This window comes from Pongo abelii, chromosome 14 (assembly GCF_028885655.2).
Source record: "Pongo abelii isolate AG06213 chromosome 14, NHGRI_mPonAbe1-v2.0_pri, whole genome shotgun sequence".
Lineage (NCBI taxonomy): Eukaryota > Metazoa > Chordata > Mammalia > Primates > Hominidae > Pongo > Pongo abelii.
The window spans coordinates 102,611,236-102,635,668 of NC_071999.2; the positions used below are offsets into that span (position 1 = coordinate 102,611,236).

A 24,433-nucleotide genomic window follows, 5' to 3' on the forward strand; every position below is an offset into this window, starting at 1 on the left:
TTTCAGAAATGAGGGGGACATTTGAATACAAAGGTAGATTATTATTTTAGATTGAGGCATTGCCTTTTCTTATTCAGTATCTTCCTTGCTGTAGTCAGTTCATAACATGCTAGGGAAAACAGAACTGCTATTGACAGTTCAATACATCTGATGAAAAGGCACTTAAATTATTTTAGGGGAACTTTTGTTTTCTCAGTAACCCAACTGGGGATACTCTTCATGTTAAAAAGTATGAGGATTGGTCTCTTTTCTAATTTTTCTTTCTTGCTTGTGTAAATACACAATAAATTCTTTTGACAGTCAGAGGCACAGACAAATGTTATTGGAAATCTCCAACCTGTATTAGGAAGGAGTAACGCTCTTAACAGTGAACTCGCTGGGGGACACTCTGTTATGATGTCATGACTTCTTACTCTTTACAAATGTCAGCAACATTCATCTTTAAGAGTTTCACTGCTCTAAACGTATATATTTCTTGCCACTTGTTCATTCATTCAATATAAACACCACTGTGTCCAGGGACTGATGTCTATTTTCAGTTCAGACTGGTTCTTGTGTCTTAAAACACTATTCACTGTGTAATAATTTGATGTCCTTTCTTCTTCATGTTTGGTATATAAAACAAGAGCAATTGAAGGTGTATTACATGCACAAATTTTAACCATATTCTCATGAAAATCTTAGATTCTGACTTAGTGTTTCATCATACTGCATACTTTTTTTGTTTTTTTTTTTTTTTTTTTTTTGAAATGGAGTCTCGCTCTGTCCCCCAGGCTGGAGTGCAGTGGTGCAATCTCAGCTCACTGCAAGCTCTGCCTCCTGGGTTCACGCCATTCTCCTGCCTCAGCCTCCCGAGTAGCTGGGACTACAGGTGGTCACCACCACACCCGGCTAATTTTTTGTATTTTTAGTAGAGATGGGGTTTCACCGTGTTAGCCAGGATGGTCTCGATCTCCTGACCTCGTGATCTGCCTGTCTCGGCCTCCCAAAGTGCTGTGCTGGGATTACAGGTGTGAGCCACCGCGCCAGGCCCATACTGCATACTCTTATGTGAAATTCTTATTTTACAGATAAGGTCCAGAAAGGTGCAATGACTTATTCAAGGTCACACACAAGGTTAGGGATGGAACCAGAAGCCATATCCAAAGCTCCTAACTTCTAGTCTGGTGTTCTATCTCTCTGTACTTGGCTCTTATTTGATCCACTGTAGCTCATCACAGAATAGCTACTTTGGGCATTCCATTGTTATTCACATTTCTGAGTCAGAGGAGCTGGCTTACTGTGGCCACCACTTCAGTCAGAATATGCTGAGTTTACTCGGAGACCTCACAATTAATTGTTCCTGACCAATAATGCCTGGATGACTCTAATGAAACTTCTTAAATGTCTTGAGAAATTGTCTATAAGGCCAGGTAGTCCAGAATTCTGAGATCTTTTCTGATTTAAAATATTATGATTATGGCTGGGCACAGTGGCTCCTGCCTGTAATCCTAGCATTGTGGGAGGCCGAAGTGGGTGGATCACTTGAGGCCAGGAGTTTGAGACCAGCCTAGCCAACATGGGGAAAACCCATCTGTACTAAAAATACAAGAAAATTAGTTGGGCATGGTGGCTGGTACCTGTATTCCAACTACTCAAGGGGCTGAGGCAGGAGAATCGCTCGAACTCAGGAGGCAGAGGCTGCAGTGAACCAAGATTGTGCCACTGCACTCCAGCCTGGGCGATAGAGCAAGAATCTGTCTCAAAAGAAAAAAAAAATGGTTATATGTGGCCGCTAGAGATCTTCAATTAGATCTTATATTTGAGTGTGGGCCACATTTTTTAGTGGAAAGAACAGTGGAATAGGAAGCAGAACACTGTGGTTCTAGTTCTAGCTCTATCACCAGTTGGTCCTGGTCATCTTTATCTATTAGAAACATACAATAACACCATTGAAAGCTGTTAAGATCCGTCCAGATAATATGTCTATTTCTAAAAGTATAAAAATGTGAGATAGTAATTTTAGACTGGCTGTGGTAATCTCTTAAATTACAGCAAGATGGTTCCATTTGTCATGTAGAAATAAAATGCTAACTGTAATTCCAAGGGACATATGTTTAGTGGTTTATTCAAAGCAATTCAAATCAATTAATTGTAAATCACAGCGAGGAGACAGCATGTGTAGAGGGTGAGAATACAGATTCTGGAACCTAGTTGTGTATCGTTTATTTCACGGCTCTGGCACTTAGCAGCTGTGTGACCATGGGCAAGTTACTCTTCCTACCTGTGCCTCAGTTTCCTGTAAACTGTGAATAATAAGAATCCTACCTCTGTAGGGTTGTGTAAGAATTGACAGAATTAAGATATGTTAAATGTTTGGAATGATGTCTGACTCAGAATAGGTGTGAATGTGACTGTTAGTGCTAACGCAGTACATGTCTAGAGGCTAGGGTTGTGTGGTTAACCAGAGTTTTAGCTGCCAAAACAAGAATAGAAGATTGTGAATAGAAGATCCTGCATACGAGAGGATTCTAATTATGTGATAAATTCAAGTCAGGCAGTCTGGGTAATTTTGCGTAGTCACTGGTCAGTTTTCTCTTTTGCTTTAGATGGGTAGACAAAACCAGACAGAAATAGAACTCTCTTCTAAGTATGGTGAATTGGCACCATTTCTAAAAGGCCTGGGGCTTATTTACTGATATATTGATAGAGTGATATGCTCCATTTATACCAGTAAGTATTCTTTGGGCAGATCTTGCCTATTTATGTGTGTGTGTATGTTTGTTTGTTTGTTTTGCCATTAAGGCTAAACTTGAAGTTAATTTTCCCTAGTATAGAAATAAAGAGAGTTGGCTGGGTGCGGTGGCTCACGCCTATAATCCCAGCACTTTCGGAGACCAAGTAAGGCAGATCACTTGACGTCAGGAGTTCGAGACCAGACTAGCCAACATGGTGAAACCACATCTCTACTAAAAATATAAAAATTAGCCAGGCATAGTGGCACACACCTGTAGTCCCAGCTACTTGGGCAGCTGAGGCATGAGAATCACTTGAACCCAGGAGGCGGAGATTGCAGTGAGTCGAGGTTGTGCCACTGCACTCCAGTCTGGGTGACCGAGAGAGATTCTGTGAAAAAGAGAAAAGAAGAAAGAAAAGAAAAGAGGGTTTTCTTAGTTCAAGATGGCTTGCATATGCTTTTATCTCCTCTTATTCTTGAGAATTTATTAATACCACACTGAAGAAATAAAACTGGTATCATCACATAAAAGTGAAGAGAAGGGGAGGGGGCTATGCATGGACAATGGGGTTCTAGAAATTTTTGGATGATATAAAATGGAAGAGTATTGATAACTATTCAGAGCAGCAGAGACTACAGTGGTTTGACTTAAGGAATCCCAGCAAGACTATAAGAAATAGTCTTGAGACTATAAAAAAAAGGTTGACAGTGAGAAATGCAGAGGAATAATTAATCCCTTTACCCCCTACCTTTTCTCCAGCATTTATTGCTAAGTTGATTTAAGAAATAGACGGAGGACTGCAATGGACTGAATGTTTCTGTCTCTTCCAATTCCTATGTTGAAACCCTAACCCCATGGGATGGTATTTGGAGGTGGGAACTTTGGAGGACGATTAGGTCATGAAGGTAGAGCCCTGTTGGGATTAGCAGCCTTATAAGATAAGCCAGAGAGCTAGCTGGCTCTCCCTCCACCATATGCAGATTCAACATGAAGACTGCTGTCTGTAAACCAGGAAGAGGGCCTTCACCAAGCACCTGACCATGCTGGCACCCTGATCTTAGATTTCCAGCCTTAGAACTGTGACAAATAAACGCTGTTGTTTCGAAGCCTCCCAGTATATGGTATTCTAGTACAGTGGCCCAACCTAAGATAAAGATTTGAAAAAATTTGAATATACTTTTGTTTTTTTTATGAGTAGGAGACCGGGAAGCATCAAGAAAATGAATGGCAGGGATGGTGCCACAGAGCAAAACTCTCCACCCAGCAGTACTTGAGGAGCCATTGGCACAATAATGGCTCCTCACTGACTCACCCTAAAGTAGAATTGGCCTGTTGACAAGCCTCACCCATGAACACAGAGACACAATTATTATTATGAATAAACACTGCAAAGAAGCCCAAGACAGCTGGTGAAAATCTTCAGCATTACAGAGAAAGAGCTACAAAAACATGGAAAGAACTAATCTTAAAGGAAGCAGGTGATTCAGAGTTCAGAAAGCACAGAAAATAAAAAAGTTATAATTGGCCTCCTCAGAGAGATGTGAGATATTACATCCATAAAACAGGAGCATGATGCTGTAAAAGTGAATAATCAGGGAATAAAGAAGAGCTTCTAAAGGTAAAAAATATTACTATTGATATACAAAATACAATAGAAGATTTGGAAGTTAAATTTTTAAGATATCTGTGAGAATATAGCATAAAAAGACAAGAAAACACAAACAAGAGAAAAAGATAAGACACAGAAATCAATATATAAATGTTCAGTGTTCAACTGGTAGGAATTCTAGAAACTAATAAGTGAAAAAATCAATGGGAATAAATTTGTAATCATATAAGAAAATTTTCCAGAGTTAAAAATTGTCACAAATTTTCACATTGAAAAGACAGTGGGCTGATCTGAATGATAATATAATTTTTTTTTTTTTTCCAGACAGAGTCTTACTCAGTCTCCCAGGCTGAAGTGCAGTGAAGTGACCATGACTCATTGCAGCATTGACCTCCCAGGTTCAGGTGATCCTCCCACCTCAGCCTCCCAAGTAGCTGGGACTACAGGTGTGCACAACTATACCCAACTAATTTTTTGTGAAGACGGAGTTTCACCATGTTGCCCAGGCTGGTCTTGAACTCCTGAGCTCAGGTAATCCATCCATCTTGGCTTTCCAAAGTGCTGGGATTCCAAGCATGAGCCACTGCCCCTGGCTGAAAATAACATTTTGAATCTTTAGGACACAAAGGTTAAATGAAGAGAATTAAACTTATTAACTAAGAGAAAAAAAAGATCCACATTTTCTCTGACTGTGCATCATCAGCACACTGGATCCTAGAAAGCAATTGAACACTGACTTCCATCTCTGAAAGAATTCTCAGCCAAGAATTCTATGTCCTGGTAAATTATCAATCAGGAAACCAGAATAAAGTCATTTTCAGTTATGCACTCTTTCTTAGGAAGTTACTTGAACATGCATAGCAGAAAAAAGGAGGATGAGAATTTAAAAAATGAAGTTATGAGTTTCAAATAGCCATGCATCCAAGGGAGAAGCAAAACTGCAGGATGACATTTCTGTAGCACACCTAGGGAGACCAGATGTGAGAGAAGAAGAGAGGACTTCCAGAAGCAGGGTTCTGGGAAAACAATCAGTTCAATATGATAAAAAGTACAATTGGAAGTAAAAAAAAAAAAATAAATAAAAAAGTCTGAGAACGTGATAAAGGAATCGAACTTAAGAGAAAAACAAACCAAAAAACCCACTGAAATTCTAGGAATAACAAACAGCTTTACAAGAAAAATCCTGGTCCACGCATGAATATCCTAAATTACATTAGGAGACTGGTCAACTTTAAGAAAATGGAAAAAATTTCAATCCATAGAAAGAATGAAGAAGAAATTGAGCAATATTAGGTAAAAAATGGATAATTCTCCCAACAAAGACAGAGAAAGGAAAAATATACAAGAAAACATTATTTAAAGAAAGCAGACTAAAATGTAGCCTAATTTTGATCAATATTTAAAAAAGGAACCATAACACAAATTTTAAAAAGCAGACTAAAATGTAAAATCATTTAAAATGTAAAATTTGAAAAATGATTTTTTTTGTAAAAAAATTTTACATTTTTTATAAATGTAAAATCACTTTAAAAAAGCAGACTAGGCCGGGCGCGGTGGCTCATGCCTGTAATCCTAGCACTTTGGGAGGCTGAGGCTGGCGGATCACGAGGTCAGGAGATTGAGACCATACTGGCTAACATGGTGAAACCCCGGCTCTACTAAAATTACAAACAATTAGCCGGGCATGGTGGTGAGCACCTGTAGTCCCAGCTACTCGGGAGGCTGAGGCAGGAGAATGGCGTGAACCCAGCAGGCGGAGCTTGCAGTGAGCCGAGATTGTGCCACTGCACTCCAGCCTGGGGGACAGAGCGAGACTCCATCTCAAAAAAAAAAAAAAAAAAAAAAGCAGACTAAAATATAGCCTAATTTTGATCACTATTTAAAAAAAGGAATCATAACACAAATTTCTATTTAAAATGGCATTATTATTTATTCACTTATTTATTGTTTCTTCAGTAGTAGAAAGTAAGCACTATGTTGGCCTTGTACACCACTCTATTCCCGGCATGTAGAAGAGTGTCTGAGCCTGAATAGTTACCTGGTAAATATTTGTTGCTTGAATGGAGAAGTAAATGGTTTCCCTGTAGTTATGGCAAAGTAAGTGCTTGTTATTCATTTTCAGCTTTTGGAATCAACCTGTAGAAAAAGACTTAGTTCTAGTTATGGGGCACATACTATCCTAGGTCTTGATATTGTCAGTCCTGATACTGTAAAATTAATCATCACAGATTGCACTTACATAGTATGAACCACAATCCTGATGCTGCTGTACATATTCACGTACACGAATTCACTTAACCTTCACTATGAGCTATTTACATTATTATTATTTCCATATTACACCTTTCTGTAACAGCTAAGAAAAGTTGAGAGATGGCAGGGACGAGGACTGGTGGAGAAAAGTATAGAGTATGAAGCAGGCAACTCTTCTTTTATTATAGATCCTTCTGGGCTACTTTCTTTTAAATCATGGGCATGATAAAAAACTTTGATAAAAAATTAAAAAGAAATTCTCGAATGTGGCAGGCACATGGGGCTGTGGTATATAAAGGGAAGCACCATACAGTGTGACTAAGTAAGACCTTATGGCTTCTTGCGAATGACCAGGAGTAATAGTCTATTTCACATGGCGTGTAGGTTTTAAGGCACTAACTGGGTATTTTGGAATGGACCCTGATGTGGGAACAAAAGGGAAATTTCATTATGATGATTTCCCACTAATGCACATTACATGTTAATTAACATTCACTTAAACAGTGAGTTCTTAGTCTTGTTTCTATAAGTTGAACAAAATTTGAGTATTGCAAACAGCCTAATAATTTAATCAATCTTAATTTCTTAATGCTAGGATCTTAAAATTTTTATTTTTGTATTGGAACACCAATGGGATTGTGCATAAACAATATTTTATACTACGCTTTCTGGGTTCAATATGATACAAAATGATAGGGTTTCTTATGTAGGAATATATTTAGTAGAGTTCACCTTTTCATGAGCAATAAAAGGACTTGAACATGATAAAGAATACAATTATATGGTATATAAAACAGGTATTGTTACTATGCTATTTATATATGTGATTTCTCTCAGGATGGTGATGTGAAACCAAAGGATTCATCTGGTAGTTTCTTACAGACTGAATGGATGGCATTGGCTGAAACAGCACTTTTACAGCCTTCTGTTTTTTCACTTTCAAACTGCACTTGAATCTCGTAGACATACTCTTTGAAGATCAGAAGATTTAGAGCATACTATGCTCTTTCTAAATAAAAGCATAATGTAAGTGGAAGGAGAAATTGTTAAAAAAAAATGGGGGTATCAAATGTAGTGAATGACCTCAGCATATTTAGAGGTTGATTGTAGAGTCAGAAATGAATTACCCTGCATTAGAGATGCTGGATGGTACAATAGGTTGTGGAAATTGGAAAGAAATAGGTAAAAATAATAGGTCAAACCTATTACATTGGCCTTTCTTCAGTGTAATTTTGTGCTGGAAAGCATTGAACCAGATATTACCCTGTGTTTACTGAAGAAGAAAACATTGAAGCTATTATGATTTTTATGAAATAAAACAATCAGTTGAGTAAAAACTGTGTCAGGAGATGCTTGACATGGGTGTTTGTATCCAAGGTATATGAAAGCTAAATGAGTTTAGTTCATTTACATTTAATATTTATACTTAAAAAGTAGTTTGAAGTCTTACAGATAATGAATATATTGTTAAACCCAGAATGCCTCCTTTTAAAGAATAACTAAAGCCTGTTAGTATGGAAGCAATATTTATTAAACACTCAACATTAACCCCATGAGAGTATACTATATATTTTCTTTCATACCACTTTGGCAAAAATAATAGTAATTTTAAAATTACAATGTTATGGCTGGATGTGGTGGCTCACACCTGTAATCCCAGCACTTTGGGAGGCCGAGGCAAGCAGAACACTTGAGGCCAGGAGTTCGAGACCAGCTTAGCCAACATGGTGAAATCCCCGTCTCTACTAAAAATACAAAAAATAACCAGCTGTGGTGGTATGCGCCTGTCATTCCAGCAACTTGGGAGGCTGAGGCATAAGAATCACTTGGACCCGGGAGGCGGAGGTTGCAGTGAGCCAAGATCATACCACTGTACTCCAACCTGAGTGACAGCATTGAGACTCTGTCTCAAAAAGAAAAAAAAAAATGCCAGGCGCGGTGGCTCACGCCTGTAATCCCAGCACTTTGGGAGGCCAAGGCAGGCGGATCACGAGGTCAGGAGATCGAGACCATCCTGGCTAACACGGTGAAACCCCACCTCTACTAAAAATACAAAAAAATTAGCCGGGCATGGTGGCGGGAGCCTGTAGTCCCAGCTGCTGGGGAGGCTGAGGCAGGAGAATGGCGTGAACCCAGGAGGCGGAGTCTGCACTGAGCCGAGATCGCACCACTGCACTCCAGCCTGGGCAACAGAGCAAGACTCCGTCTCAAAAAAACAAAAAAGTTTTTTTTAAGTAAAAAATATTTTGTTTATGGAATTTATGTTAGCTGGATATCAGTCTCAATCTCTATACTTTTATAAAAAATTGAGTTGCAAAGTAAGTTAAAATTTTTTTTCAGGCATGTTTGTTTAGACCAGTAAACTGAGGCTAAATTTAATTAGCAGCATCTTACTATGCATATTGACATACCCAGCAGTAACACCTTCATATATGCATGCTTTTCTCTGATCTCTGCTACTTAATGAAGAAAGAACTCTTTATATGTGACAAGACTGGTGCAGGGTAACAAGTGGGAGTATTTTTCCACTCTCACAATGATAGGAGAAAATAATTGGCAGGATCTCTGGTGTGACCTCCCTCTTCACAGGTATTGTTCTATTGTTCTGTACTCCTGACAACCTTGAACTGGGTGTCGCTATTCTTATTCTGGCGGTTTCTTTTTTTACTGAGTTCTTATGCAACTTTGGCAGTGGAAAAGAATAAGCATGTTGATGGGTCCAGGAGAGCAGTGTGTGAGATCCATTGGCTGAAAGTGGAATGTTCTCAATTAACTTTTTATTCACAGAGACAGCCAATGCTGGTGTGGCCATCAGAGCACTCTAGGACTACGCCCTCATTCTATAGCTATGTAAAGAAACTGAGTTCCAGAAAGGCAAGCAGTTCACCCTCGAAATGTGGCCCTTCTCCTGAATTCCTTAGGTCATATAGTGAGACTATTATCTACTTCATTCTCTGGCCAGAAACCAGGAAGCGCACTCATTTCCACACCTCTTTTTCTCTAGGTGTGCCTTCAAGTCCTTTTTTCTTCTACCTTTTTAATCTCCAACTTATCCATTTTTTAGCTAGAGCCCTTAATTTCTGAATTATTCCAATATCACATATCACCCTGCATGCTGTCCTGTGTTCTGTTGACTGGGATTTCCCTGGCTCTTAGATGAGCACCCTCAGCAAAGCACCAACTTCTATCTTCTTATTAGTCCCGCTCAACTAGTTAAGCAGCTGAACGATTTCTGGAGGCAAAGCTCAGTGGCGTAATAAGGTCATCTGCTTTCATGCATTCTCTCCATCCATAACTGTCGAAAGTCAGCCCTTCTTCACCCCCTCCTCTTCCCCTTCTCATCCCCATTGAGACCTCATCCTCAGCTCCCAGAAGACCTGCACTTGTGTACCCCTCTCTCCAGATCTTTGTATTTTCTTCATTTCCATCTTATTGTTATAGGAGTTACTAAGAAATTATTTTAGGCAGATAGAGAGGAAAAGGGGTCCTGGGGAAGTTTTTGTTTCTTTTAAAGCAGCTCCAGAAACATTTCTTGTCTAACAGGAAAGCCACCTTTGACATGCAAATGCTGGCTGTTAGAAATTGGGTCCACCCAAACATGGTGATTCCTGCTGCCTTCTTCTTGCCCTTGGCCTACGTATGCCTGTCAACATGGCTGCCCCCACATATCCCCACGTGTGTAGAACATCATGGCGCCCTGCATTTCCATATTACAAGAGTAGGGTGGGCGGGCCAGTTTTTTTAGGGCTACGTGAATGACATGCCTGGTCAAACCAGTCTCCTGAGCCCTATGCAAATCAGACCACCTCCTCATATAACTGGCTGGTTTCCACCCTGCAGTAGGAGTTTCCTCTCTCGGCTTTGGAGCCCCCCCGCCCCGTCTGTCTCTGTACAGGGAGCTTCTTCCTTCTGTCTTCTCCCTTCTTTCTTGCCTATTAAACTTTCCGCTCCTTAAAACCACTCCATGTGTGTCTGTGTCGTTTTATCAAAACTGGTGCAAGGACCAAGAACCCTGGTGTTCCTCCACTCATCAGAGCTGTATCTTTATTATAGTCTGAGGAGATGGTGCTCTTCTTCCTAATCATAGAGCCAACTTTTATCATCGTGGAGGCTTCACCTAATTGTCCATGGTATAGTTATTGCAGCTGGTTGAAGCCGGAGTTATGACCCTTCTCAAATCTTCTTATCTTTAGTTCTAGCTTAAAAATTTGAGCATATGCAACTTATTTTTTCTCTTGGCACAAAGTTTCTTGGTTACCTTTAAAAATCGGCCCACTAAACATACATTTTACTGTCTTAAATTCTATGCCGCTTATATACACCTGCTTAATCGTGTCTATTCCTTAAAATTTAATCAACCATTGTCATTATCCTTATATAGGCCACCAGAATGTCTCTCTCTCATGTATGATCATGTTTTCCCCTCGCTTAAAATTACTCTATGGTTTTTAAATTACTTATGGCTAAATACCAAACCAAATGCACCGCATGCTCATCTCAGTCTACTTCTGGCCAAACTTTCAGTCCTCATTTGTCACTGCTCTCCTGAACACAGCTTTCTTCTGGGTGTTTCCAATGTTTACTACAGTGCAAGCCACCTAATAAATACTCAAAATAATGGTGATATCCACCCTAAGCCATTTATACTTCTAATAAATCATGTTCTCTTTGCCCCTGTAGATTTTTTCCTTGTCTAATACCCCTGCAATTTCTCTTCCTCCTCATCCGCTTGACTGTCTAGGCTGAACTCCAGAGGGCCTCCCCTGGGGACCCCTCTTACCTAATGTCTCTCTAACAAAGTGTCCTTCTGTATTCCCACATCTCTTCTGTAGCACTTAGTTTGTGTTGAAATTGTTTGCCTGTCTGCGTTAGACCATGACAGTATTTGTGTAGTTCATCTTTGTATGTCATGCCCTGCATGTTAGCAGTCACAGAATGAGCATATATTTTTGGATGGGGTATAGTTTTTATTTTCATTTTTTCTCACCTTTGGCATAAGTTGGTATACTCTAGAAGTCTTTTCTTTAGAGACAGGGTCTCAGTTTGTGGCCCACCATGAGTACACTGGTGTGATCATAGCTCACTGCTGCCTCGACTTCCTGGGTTCAAGGAATCCTCCTGCCTCAGCTTCCTGAGTAGCTGAGACTACAGGCGCATGCCACCATACCCGGCTAATTTTTAAATTTTTCATTGAGACCAGATCTCACCATCTTTCCCAGGCTGATCTCAAACTCCTGGGCTCAAGCTGTCCTCCCTCCTTGGCCTCCCAAAATGCTGAGATAACAGGCTTGAGCCACTGTGCCTGGCACAATCTGGAAGTCTTTAGAATGACCATGCTTACTATGAACTCGTGTCCAAAAAAACACCCTGTCTCCCCTTCCACCCCGGGAAGATACTGCCAAGGCGCTCCTTCTGACATCTACATGCCAGTCTGGGAGAAATAAAATTTATCCCTCTGCTACCAGTCTGATGATTACACTTCTTGCAGAGTTCTATAAGGGAGGATACTTCTCGCGATTCAGGACTTTGTCTCTCTTAGTTTACTCCTGGACAATGGCTTCATTGTTACCAAATAAAGCTACCAAGCAGATCTCTTTATAGGGTAGGCCCATGTTAAATCTCAAATAATCAAATACATTTATCCTCAGGAGACCATACCTCCATATATATATTCCTGTATGTATATACATGCATACGTAAATGTACATATTCACATATATGTGTGTAACTCTATATCTAATCAGTGTATATATTTAAATGTTCAGAACACTATAACAATATAGATGTTCATTATTATAGAGAATGCAAGTAGTAGGCTATCTAGCTTTTTATTACAAGAGACTTACTTCTTAGAAACAGTTTCCAAATATATTGAGCATTGTTGGATGACTTATTGCCCTTCTCCATTGTAAAAATGATGATAGAATTTAAAAGTTAGAATTTCTATGAGATGAGAGGTGTTGTACATTACGTTATATTGCTTGCTAAAACTGTAATTTGACTTATGAAAACTACAGATAAAACATGTACCCTGGATTTTAAGAAAACACATCAAAGAGCATCCCCAGGTTGGACAGTAATTTTTATTTTGGTCCTTTCCCCATATTTATGCCTTATGTTCCAAAGACTCAACTAGTTGTTTTATGTGGAACTTGCCCTTCTGACCTGAAACAAATGTTTTGCTCAATGGTAGGTCAGTGAATCTGGAAACATGCTCTCCGAGAGATGGCTAGTTCTTATAAATGAGTTGGCTTGAACAGAGTCATTTTTTGGGGGTATATACAATTGGCTTTTTATCAGTTTTATGACTTTATTTGATAGACTGTTACTTTCTTTTTTCCCACTGGTATTTGCCATAGGAACTTTTATGATTTGTTTTGAGACTTATTTAAAAACATGTCTATTCATCTGAACAGAACATTGATGTTCGTGAAAAATCTCGCCGTAGTTGACTTTTTATAGAATTATTGTGAGATCTGTTTATTTTTAGATAAAGATGTCTTTAAACATTTTGTGTTGAATACAGACCCCTGCTTGCCTATCTCTGTGCTTTTATTCTAGCTGGGATTTCAATGACTATTGAGTATTTTTTCCATACCCTGGAGACAGGCCATCTCTCTTTCATTCTTCAGTACAAATATTTATCAGTTTCACAAGAAGTTGAGATGATTGTCTTGAGCATATAAATTGCCCCAGAGGTTTCTGGCTAACTTGTCTATAGAAACTGTGCCTATGATTAATAAGCAATTATGCTGTAGCAATATTTTCTTTGCCGAGAAAAAGGCAGTAACTGTCCCTGCTCATTATGAAATAGATGTGGCCAAAAGTGCAGTTGTAGCCTGTCATAGAACATTTGGCACTTCTGCTAAAGAGGTAAAATTATGATACTAGAAAAACAGTCTGGGCGGGTATCAAATATGCTGGTGTTAGACAAACACTTGGCTGTGGCTTGTGAAGTCCTAATGGGAGCCCTTCAAACCCCTATGTGAAGGCCTCAGTTGGAATCAGTTTTTGCCATGTCAAAAGACCAACCAATATTACAGAAGCAGATTTAGTCTCTCATGAAAGCAGCTAGACCTAAGCTAGTTTATTTTTAACTTTTTCCATGTTTCATAGAACAGTATTACCTCATTAAAAATCATGTGTAATAGTATTACACATTAAAAATTTAATGTGTAGTGTAATTTAATGTGTAATAGTATTACACATTAAAAATCATCCAGTGTTAAGGGGACAAAGGATGGGTAGATGGTAGTCACATTACCTGTTTTTCTACTATTGAAATAAATAAACCCAATGATGTTGATATAGATAACATAATTTTATCCTTAAAAAAAGCCAAAATATATTTTTATTTTGAATTTCCAGTATTGGCAAGACTGGCTTTGCATCTCTTTGTTTCAGTTTCGCTCTAGTCTAAAGGTTAAGTAAGGCATAGTCATATTATCCAATCTTGAGTGTTCATACCAAATCTATAAAATGTAAAATGCTTTATCTTAGCTTTCCAAGCAAGGGTATTAATTTAATTCAGATGCTGCACTTCAGGATTTTAGCTAAATATTGAAGTTTGAATTCTCTGCTCAAGCCTCATTAGTGGTGATTAGGTAACACAAATGCATCTCTGATTTATGCATGTCTAAAAATGATTATGAAAAGCCGTCTTGTGCAGAGTTGATTGTTTTTATGTACAGTTTTGTCCTTCTAGGCCATCTTCTTCAGACACTGTAATCAAATTGGCCACCTTTGGGATATAGCACTGGCAGACTGCTTGTACTCTGCAAATTAACATTATAGATATGGTTCTAGAAATTGAGAAGATAGATTTTTTGTGATAATGAGAGGTTGGGATTAAATGTACAGAAAAGGAAATTTATACTAGGAGGTTTTTCCTTTTTTTAAGATACTATAAATTTCTAAATGAATTCCTGACGTTTGGAATTGTTTTGATAGTCCTTCATTTGTATAAAGCTTTATGTATAGCAGCCTCATTGACTTGTTTTTGTTTAGTCTGGTTTTTATGTGATCGTTTTTACCTCTGTTGAATTGGCAAAAAATAATTTAACATTTTACCAAGGCTTTAGCTGGCACAAGAAAACTCTGAATCCAGCCAGGAATTTTTCTGTGGCCTAATTTTCACATTGCAATGAACATAAAATTTGCATCTTGTTTTATTTTTCACTCTCTTTACTGGTATTTGTGTAATGCAGAATTAAATGTTGTGGAGCATTAACTAACCAAGGAGAACATAACCCTCAGCACATCTATATAGTAAACCTGTTAAATTCATAGAGATTCAGAACTTGAGGGTAAATAGCTGTCTTTTGGGACAATATTGAGTTTGTGCTCCAAACAAATGACACCACTGAGCAGCAGGAACTCAAGTGTTAAAGAAGACATTTTTCTTACTCCAAGAAATTACAAAGTTCTCCTTTTTTCCCTTAAAAGATTGACAAAAATCCATTGACATGAAATAATTTAGCTTACTTTTAATATTTTGGAGGCAGACTGCAAATTAATATATGCAATCACAAATCTGATTTTCAATGTCATTCAAATTTTCTTTTCAAAAATGTGAATTTTAAGAAAATTATATTAGTTTTCTGATTTTTTTTTCAATTACCAATGGTTCTATCTGGAATCACAAAAGTCTTGTGTCTTAAAATAATATACATTTTTCTAATATATAATTGAGGGGACTGTTAGATTATTTAGGGAAATATGGCTGCTCTCAGGTCTTGGAGAAATTCTTTTATGCCTGGCTATTAATTTTCTTTTGGCACCTATTCTTCTTTGTTTTTTATTTCCATACCCTGGATTATGGAATTCCTCTATGTTTTTAAAGACATTCCTCTATGTTTTTTATTTCCTCCCCAGGGTGGGTTAGAGAATCCATAGGAACTTTCTACTTTACTACCTGGGAGGAATTGCATGATGAAATTTTACCCTACTTGCAAGCTAACAGGTTGACCTTCCATAGTTTTATGGATGCTGGCAAGAGACATGAGACCCTTGGGTCAGAGACTCATGGCATGACAGATGCCATGAGCTTTGAGGTTGCCCCTCTACCTCCAAGTCCCATGGAGGAGATGAGGAGCACCCTAGGTAGATGCTGTGCACACAAGGATTTGTGACACAGCTAAGGACCCCTGAGCATAAAAACATCCCAATATTTTACAATGGACCATGTGTAAACCAGACCAACGATTGCCCTGGAGGAAAATGCTCTTTTTTATTTATTTTTTATTAAAAAAAAAAAAAAAACGTTTAGAGAGTACGAGTACATTCTCCTTACGTGGATATATTGTGCAGTGGTAAAGTCTGGGCTTTTACAGTAACCACATCCAAATAGGGTAAATTGTATTCAATAAGTAATTTCTTATCCCTCACCCCTCTCCAACTCTCTCACCTTTTGGAGTCTCCAATGGCTATTATTCCACTTTGTATGTCCATGTGTACACATTGTTTGCTATAAAAAAGGAAGATACTATCTTTATCTTCTAAGACTGTTAGTCACACAAACACCCTTGAAAGATTAGGCCAGCACAAAAGCTGCTATAAGATGTGCAGAAGCATCATGGAGAATCATCTCTCAACAGCCAAGTGAAAATAACCAGGCCGTGCCTCAGTATGCTTTTCCCCAGGTAGTACACCCATGGTGTCCTTTCAGTAGCATTGAAGGAAGCAGAAAACGGGTTCTAGGGTAGAATTATTATGGAAGCTACAAGCCATTTTATTAGCTCCTGGTTACTTTGCTCATTCAGAAAGCTTCAAAGTCACCATATGCTTGGAAATCAAATGGACAGGAAGACTAGGATTACATCACAGCACTGCTTAGTACATAACACCCCTTCTTTTCTCTAACTCTGAATAATCTGAAAAATTTAAATATTTCTTGGCTAACTTTTGCTGGCAGTAATGAAGAGAGTCAAGTTTGATCAAAACATTGATATGGAAAAGGGTATCTTAAGGAGAACTACACTTCCCTTTCTGGGTCTTCTCCCCTTTATCTTATCCTCCTTATCTTGCCCTGTTGGTCATCATTGGAAGGAATTCTATAAGATTCTTGAAAGAAGTTGACACAAAAGGGGAAGAATCTCTCCCTTCTCCCTCCACCACTCCCCCACCCCTAGCTTATCCTTGGCCTTCTGAGCCCAGGGTTTCTGCTGTCTTAGTGTTGGCTCTCCACTCCCCCACCCCTAGCTTACCCTTGGCCTTCTGAGTCCAGGGTTTCCACTGTCTTAATATTGGCTCTGTGGGCAGTAGATGTTGTCAAGATTGAATATGTTGCACTGGGCCTTTTCACGGAGCCTGTGGATTAAGGGTCTGGAATTTAGGGCATGTATTAGGTACTGAATGTGCCTCAGTTCTGGGCCATCAGTGAAATCATAGTGGGGTCTGTGCTGATGCGGACCAGCCATGGGGGAGTAGGATTTGAGACCTTTGCTTTTTCAATGTGAGTATGAGAGTGACTATGTATAACAGCAATCATTGATTTTGGGGATAATTTAATGAAAAATGTAGTGCTATGAAAATTTGATTTTGCTGTGTAAACCTGACATTAATTGTAGTCATTTAAGTGAACGACTTAGCATTTATCTCTAATTACCATGCAGCACAATGATTATTCATAATACTAACTATGTGTCAGATCAATGTTTTTAAGTTGCATTGATTATAACACTAAAATCTGCTCATGTGTGATGCTGTCTTCACTTGGACGGGCGTTTGCTAAAGGAGCAGAGCTTTCTACTTACAACTTAAAACATTTAGTTTTTTTTAATGGATGGAGAGACTCATTTGCATTAGAAAAGTCAGATTTGCAGTCTGTTTGACTGTGAGTCGCTATAGACAGTAGAAGAACCCTCAGATCATGAGGATAGTGGTTAGGAATAGGAGCACTGACATTTTAAGACTTTGAGTCTAAAAACTGATTATGTGGTTCACTTCTTGTTTTATTTTTTGCCACTTCTGTTATTACCAGGGAACGATATTATTGAACTCTAAAAAAAAAATATGCCTTTATGCCAGCCAAGCAGAAGAGTATACAGTATTTTTGATATGCTGAAATAAATTGAAGTTAAATGAATTACTGTGTCTGGGAGGGTGAGTGATGTAAATTCCTCCCCTTTTCTGCTTTCTGGATCAGGACTCAGCTTCTATATTTTTGTCTGTCCATCTGACTACTAATTTTACCAGTGTGTATTAACCAACATCATTTTGCATTAAGATTTAATGATTTGGCATGATGTTAAAATGTAGTAAAATTAAGCAAGGACTCTTAAGAGGGTGGAAGATCCCAGTAAGTATTAGTTGCGGAAAATAATGTTTTCACCACTACAAGGGGTTGTTGTTGTTTTTAGACAGCATCTCACTCTGTCACCCAGGCTGGAGTGCGGTGGTATGATCATGGCTCACTGCAGCCTTCTGGGCTCAAGCCATCCTCCCACCTCAGCATCCTGAGTAGCTGGGATTACAGGCATGTACCACTATGCCCGGCTACATTTTTTTTTTCTATTTTTTGTAGAAACAGGATCTCACTTTGTTTCTCAGGCTGGTCTTAAATTCCTGGGCTCAAGTGATCTGCCTGCCTTGGCCTCCCAAAGTGCTTGGATTACAGGCATGAGCCACCACACCCAGCCTACAGAGGGGTAATTGGGTATCAGTCTCTCTATCACTTACAGGTTATCTACTGTGTGGTCAATATATTTGTGTCTCCAGCCACTAACTGATAGATAAAACAAAATTAAAGGCAATTAGGCAAAAATTTAAAGCAATAAGGCTTGAACTTGAATAAGTGGCTACATTTAGTACGTTGAGTATAGTTTTAAAATAAAAGTTTGATGGTTAAATAATTTAGAATTTTGCCTTTATTGTAAACCAGTGTGAACTATTTATTCATATTCAGGTTGTTAGCTAAAGACTTTACAACAGTTTCAAACTCTTTGATGCTGGCTCTACAATGGAAACAGAAAGCCTGTGCTTTTGTGAAACAGAGGTAGCCAGGCCAGTGGAATTACTGTGAAAAATGACCGAATGTCTTTCAAAAGCTGATGCTTAAACCTAGGCCTCTTGAGTTGAGTATTCGCAATTTCTTAAGTTGTTCCTGGTACAGTGATGAAGCTATGCTATCCTTTGTGAAGAGTCAATTTCATTGAGTGCTTTTTATTATGTGTATGTTTAGTTGGACAATGGAATTATAAAAACTCAGCTCTTCCAGGTAAACTTTTAGAAGGACAAACGTATTTTTTGTCTTTTTGTTTAGGTGTAGTAGAATTCCTACAGTAGGTATTCCAGGAATAGAATTACTGAATAATCACTGCTTTGTTATAATTACTGATGTGTAATACTCAAGAAAACTAGACTGATCTAGCTGTATAATCTGCATCTTGACCCTTTGTGAGAAATCGTTTCTGCTGTATAAAACTGAAGAAGAGTAGATTAATCAGAACATGCATTATCTATTTATAATCAATTTTCAGATGAGACACAGTGGTCTCAGTTTATCTAGATTTGAATATCCAGTAGCCCTCTACCCCACTTACATGAATTACTGTTGTGCAGATGCATTTTCCTAAGTTGTAAGTAAATACATTTTTCTTAGGGATAAGTTATACAATATTTAATCTTATTTATACATTCTGCTAATATCTATCATGTATATCTGTTACACATGCCCTTAAAATATCAGCCCTGATGGCCTTAGATTTTAAGTTCCTAGAGGACAGTTTCACTTCTACCTTATTATGAAGTTAGCTGAGAAAGTGATCTAATATTGGGGCTTTGCAGAAACATGTTTCTCCCCAGTGATGGTGGTATTTATGCTGAGATTTTCTTGCTCTAATCTTCTTTTTCCAATAATTTCATTTATGTGGAATTTATAAAACTTTACTTATATTTACATCTAATTTGTTTAAATAAGTCATGGATTTTACTGTGTAATCTTTTTTTAATTATTATTATTATACTTTAAGTTTTAGGGTACATGTGCACAACGTGCAGGTTAGTTACATATGTATGCATATGCCATGCTGGTGTGCTGCACCCATTAACTCGCCATTTAGCATTAGATATATCTCCTAATGCTATCCCTCCCCCCTCCCCCCACCCCACAACAGTCCCCAGAGTGTGACGTTCCCCTTCCTGTGTCCATGTGTTCTCATTGTTCAATGGTCAGTCTCCAGGTCAGGGTTGGGGGTGGGAGTTTCAGGGAGGAGGGGAGGCTGGGACAGGGGCTGCAGAGGCCCTGCCAGGCGAGGCAGGAGGGTGGGCTGGCAGGAGCCTGTGGGCATGCGAACTTCAGCCATCCTAGATTCCTGGTCCCTGGTTCCAGCTGCCTGGTGTTGCCCCTTGCTGTGGGGTGTCCTTGGTGGCAGGGGAGGGGGAGGCAGGGCCGGGCATGCCTGGACCTCGATGTTAAATATCTTTTTCTTTCCCCGATTAAGTATTTGTTGCTGTCTAGAGTCCTTCTTTGGAAAATATAGTCATTATACATATTGAAAATGCATATTTATTTATAAGATAAATTAATCTTTCTGAACTTTTACTATAGCAATCCTTAGCCTGTGCAAATGATTTTGAATTTCTAGAATTTTAATTGTAATATTTTAATGCAGTAGTAAAATAATAGGTAAAAAATGTTGATCTATATGACTTCAAGTTCTATCAGTTTTAGGGAGGCTGATTACAATTAGCTGAATGACCCTCATTAGAATCCCTGCTCTTATGTTGTTTTTACTCTGTAGTATATGTCAGTGGACAGACACTTATTCTTTTAAGAGAAAGTTTATGTTATTTGAATGTAGCTAGATTGACATTTACCTTTAAAATGCTTAATGGAAGCAGTTTGTTTAAGTTGTAAAAATGCTTAATGTCCCAAACCTGAAGATGCCAGGATGGACTACTTTAAGACAACCCCAACCTCAAACAATATAAAATTATTCATCTTAGCTCTCAACTTCTGGCTTCTCAGGTGGGAGAAAGAGAAAAATTGTTATTTGCTTGGTGACAATGTGGCAGTTACATAAATGTGATGCACAAAGTGAACACATAAATAGTATTTCAGAAACAGAAAATCATCCGAGTCCCTGTTGATTATCGTATAGGTACTAGACATTTTAATGGAATTGCTTCTTAATTACTGAACTCTCTTTGATAGCCATGAAAAAAAATTGGATTGGACAGTATTGATTCCAAGCACTTCTGTTCCTCTTTAGGGAAATTCTGAGCTGGCAAAACACATACAGATGGGCAGACAAGACTGCTTAGTTTGCCTTCTGCTGAATTTGATCAATAGGAACCTATTTCTGTATCAAGAAGAAGTGGCTGTGTTAATTTAGACCTGGAAATCTCATCATTAGATACTCTTGAGTAAGAAGATTTAAAATATTTTACTTAAGATATAAATTGCATGTAGGCATTTTTTTTTCCAAGAAAACTTGTTTTCCTTTTTCTTCTTTTTTTACAATCATGTCACCTGTTTCATTGAATTTTTTTCTTTTTTCCTCATTAAGAAGGCTAAGAGTCTATACTACTGGGTTCGGTAGCTAGTGGATAAGCCTCCTATTCTACTAGATAACTTATTTCTTTCCAGTAGTATTGCATATAGTTTTAGGAACCGGGGAGGAAATAGGATTAACAAAAGATAAGACCCAATTTACCTACTAACGTGTAGTATCTTTTCTTCTATTTACCCAGGTAAACACAATTCCTGCTTTGTATTCTGTATTCTCATACTGTGGTCTTACCTTCATTCATTCCAAAAGCATTTACTGAGTCCTATGCTCAAGGGTAATGGTTGAAAACCTGGAGTCAAGAATTTACTGGATATTAGGAATGCCAAATTCTGTTTTTCTGTTTTAAGCATTTATTTACATAATCATATTGCTAGTTAAAAAAAAAAAGAGAGAGAGAGATGAAGTATATGGATTGGTTGCACTACATCCGATTTGTGATGCTTCCATCTTATTACAAAATATCCAGAGAAGTTTTTCTTAGATATTTTCTGCTCAGTTCTTTTAATGGAGCCATTTCTGTCTTTGAGTTCAGACTTATCAAAAGGGTCAGAAGTAATGGAGAAGGAACAAAGCCTTAGCAAGCAGCTGCATTTCATAGTCAAGGTGCTCTGATTCTGATTTGACTTTCTTTTTTAACATTTGGAATAGGTTCTAAGGGACTGTTCTGCCTACCTAATCTGTTACATTTGTCAAGTTCTCAAGACAAAAAAAAAAAAAAAGAATGGTCTTTGAACTGCAGTTTGAGATTTGAAATTCGTAGATCATATGTCCATTTTTTGCTATATGTTTTCTGAGGGAGCTGGGACATTATTAAAACCACCTGGGAACTGGATACTGCAGGAGACACTGATAAAAATGAAGAGGTTTATAAGAAAGAGGTGATATGGCTGGGTGTGATGGCTCATGCCTATAATCCCAGCACTTTGAGAGGCCAAGGGGGGTGGATCACATGAGGTTAGGAGTTCAAGACCAGCCTGGCAAACATGGTGAAACCCCGTTTGTACTAAAAATACAAAAATTAGCTGGGCATGGTGGCATGCTCCTGTAATCCCAGCTATTTGGGAGGCTGAGGCAGGAGAATTGTTTGAACTCTGAAAGTGGAGGTTGCAATGAGCCAAAATTGTGTCACTGCTCTCCAGCCTGGGCGACAGAGCAAGACTGTCTAAAAAAAAAAAAAAAAAAAAAAAAAGAGGTGATATGAAAAGCAGTGGAGCATTTACAATTTTACAATTTGTAATTGATCCTGGCAGAAGAGGCACTGGGATGTGGTAGTAGGTATTTCCTGAGGATATAATTAATACTTATTTGATGTTTACTAATTTTATCATAAATAGTGAAGAAAAAATAAATACATATCTATAGAACTTCTGAAGGAAAGGAAGAAAAAATGCTTTATCTTGTTCTGAACCTGAGATATCACTGACTTCAAAAAAGGGCTATCAGGATCATCATGGACTTGCTTCTCATGAGATCATCTTGGTTATCATATTGGAAAAGTTAAAAAATAAACTGAAAGTCGCACTAATTTCAGAATAGAGTATAACGCAATATGGAAAAATACCGAGTATTTAGGCACAGTTCTTAGTAGGTCAGTTAATATTTCTGCTATCGGGGGTAGGCATGCAGTTTTGAAAAGAAGATGGACTCTGATAATTCTACTGTTGCCGTGTTGCAGTGTGTTAATCCTACATATTCATTTGGATAAAAATGTGATTGTAATTTTTCTCTTATATTTCAACAATTCTTGGTATAATTGCATGCATGTTCCTTTCTCAGCTCTAGGTACACACATTAGCTACAGCTCCATCCCAAGAATGATGTCCTCTAAGTTGTAAAGAGATTGATCAGTGTTCATATTTGCTTTTGTACCTTTAAAATGATAAATTGAATAATGGGGTAATCAAGATCTACTTTAATTAGCTGGATACGGTGTGTGCATATATTTGTAGACCACCATTTAAAATTCAGTGTTTGAAAGCTGTAGGAGTGATGTAAAGTTTGACCTGAGAAGCGTTTTGAAAGGTTATTTGCTTGATTCTCCTTGTGACTGTAATGATGATTAATGAGCAAATTGGTTTACTTCAAATACTTTTGAGTAGCTAAATTTGCTATATTGCAGTCATTAAAGGCAGGCGTTTTATCAGAATCATATACGTGAAGCTCAAGATAGAGCCAAGATATACGCAACACAATAGGCAAAACCAAATTCCATGAAAGCGTGTTATTTTTCCCAGAATTGAACCATTTTTCTATGTGTTTCTAACCCCACCACTGTGCCATTATTAGTATTTGGGAGCAGAAAGCAAACCCAGAATCAGACAGGAAAGTCTAGCTTCAGACTATAAGATAGTACTGGGAATTTAGCATATTAAACAAATGTACACTGTGAAAGTAATTTATCTGCTTGAAATTCTTCTACTTATTTAAGTTGTCGATGGTTTTATATGTAGGAGAAAAATTCTTTTAGTTTGGTGACTAAGCTTTATCTTGGAATTGTTTCCTTCTCAGAGTTGATATATTTTCTGTAAGATTCAGTAATGTTTGGTACATATATTTAGTTTATCTTCTTTGAGCTATCAGGTTTTGGAAGTATGTTGTTTTCAAAGACAGCTAGGTTAATTCAGCTGTTGGCCTGGTCTATACACCTTTTAAGACTAGATGCAGTCAGTTATAATAGATGCATTTGTTTTTCTTCAGAGAAATGCATGTGCATTGGTATTGATTTTTGATATTTTTATACTTAATAGTAAACTGTGGGAGGACGTTACTTCAGATAACAGAGGCTTTAAGAATTAGACAGCTCAGATGACTCTAAATTCTATTTGTAAGCAGTTTTCAGTTAAGGAGATAGGTCTGGCAGTGTGCCCACTCAGCACAGACCTATTTGACTTGTCTCTCTTTCAATGGTGTGGTTCAAAGCATATTGTCAGGAAGTATAACTTATGTTCAAACAATGCATGGGAGCTGGACGTCTATTGCCAAAAACAAGCTGCCTGGGGGCAGAAATGAAAAAAGCATCATAAGTGCTATGGAACAACTCACTGCAGGCTTTTAATTATCTGCGATTTACATAAGCAACTCTACAAAATGGGAGATACACCCAATTAAATGACAGTAAATTTACTTTGCTGCAGAATTCAATAATTTACATCTTGGTTTCCCCGCATTGCATTAATTACTGATTTGGTAGCAGATAAAAAAGCATCTGGGTGAAATTCAACCTACATATATTCAAATTAACTATAGAGATGGACTTATCTGTGTATTTATTTACTCATTTATTCAGTATTTTTATGTGCCAGACGTTGGGAATGAGAAGATGTATACACAGCTTCATATCC

The 24,433-nt window shown here is 38.0% G+C and overlaps 1 protein-coding gene and 1 long non-coding RNA gene across 5 annotated transcripts in view; one reads left to right on the forward strand and one right to left on the reverse strand.

Annotated features, from left to right (window-relative positions):
• Positions 1-16,913, reverse strand: part of LOC129049666 (uncharacterized) — a 35,221-nt gene extending 18,308 nt beyond the window's left edge. For 2 of the 4 annotated variants that reach the window (XR_008512914.1, XR_008512915.1), the window contains exons 1-3: positions 16,785-16,913; positions 15,986-16,045; positions 6,365-6,462 (exon numbers count right to left, since the gene is read on the reverse strand). This is a non-coding gene — a long non-coding RNA (uncharacterized LOC129049666). Of the gene's footprint in view, positions 1-4,610; positions 4,920-6,239; positions 6,463-15,985; positions 16,046-16,784 lie in introns of those variants that run through there. The other 2 variants (XR_008512916.1, XR_008512913.1) reach the window with 2 other exon arrangements.
• Positions 1-24,433, forward strand: part of HS6ST3 (heparan sulfate 6-O-sulfotransferase 3) — a 757,823-nt gene that overhangs the window by 348,681 nt on the left and 384,709 nt on the right. The gene's annotated exons all lie outside the window — the stretch shown is intronic.